Source organism: Pteropus alecto, unplaced genomic scaffold (assembly GCF_000325575.1).
Source record: "Pteropus alecto unplaced genomic scaffold, ASM32557v1 scaffold49, whole genome shotgun sequence".
Taxonomy (NCBI): domain Eukaryota; kingdom Metazoa; phylum Chordata; class Mammalia; order Chiroptera; family Pteropodidae; genus Pteropus; species Pteropus alecto.
This window is the reverse complement of record NW_006443131.1, coordinates 2,702,366-2,703,058: the sequence shown is the minus strand read 5'-3', so window position 1 is coordinate 2,703,058 and position 693 is coordinate 2,702,366. Positions and strand designations below refer to the sequence as shown.

At 61.3% G+C, this 693-nt stretch overlaps 1 protein-coding gene across 2 annotated transcripts in view; it reads left to right on the top strand.

Annotated features, from left to right (window-relative positions):
- INTS3 (integrator complex subunit 3) overlaps window positions 1–693 on the top strand; it is a 30,033-nt gene that overhangs the window by 14,412 nt on the left and 14,928 nt on the right. The window lies entirely within an intron of this gene.

Below are 693 nucleotides of genomic sequence, written 5' to 3'. Positions count from 1 at the left end.
GCAGGGGGCATGTGAAGGCCGGCAGGCGGCCCAGCACCTGGTTGGAGAGGCCCGGGCGGGCAGAGAGGCAGGTGTGTCAGTGACAAGCGCGGGAGCTGATGCCATGTGGCGGAGGGTGATGGGGAAGGAAGGTCTTCATGAAAAGGCTCAGGGCCCAGGAAAAACCGGTTCCATCTGATAAGGGTTTATTTTTGACCCAGACCTCCTTGGAATGTTTATCTTTCGGGGGAGGTGGGGGAGCATGAGCTCAGCACAGCAGGGCCAGCCAAGTGCCCAGGCCTGGCAGGTGCCCCTTTCCTCCCTTCCAGGCCTTTCCGTCCCTACCCCCCTGTTGTGAAGGGTGGGGGCGAGGGGGTGGATTCCAGACCTGCCCTGGTTTGCGGATCCAGCTTGGAGGCAAGTGGGGCAGAGGGCCTAGGGGGCCATGCTGGGTGTTCCCGCTGATTTATCCCTTCCCGTCAAAGTAAAGGACCAGAGTTTGACGAGCTGTTCCGTATCAGAACCCGTTGGGGGCTGAGGCCTTCCTTTTGGTCCGTAGCCTCATTCTCTTGTCGCTGGATTTCAGAGTCCATTTCGGGGCGAGAACACCGTAACAGTCCTAACAGTCGAGTGACTGAGGGGGCTGACAGTACGCGTATTTCCCGCGGCCCCGCCCCGCTCACACGTGCGTGCTGGGCGCCGCTGGGCACCGCT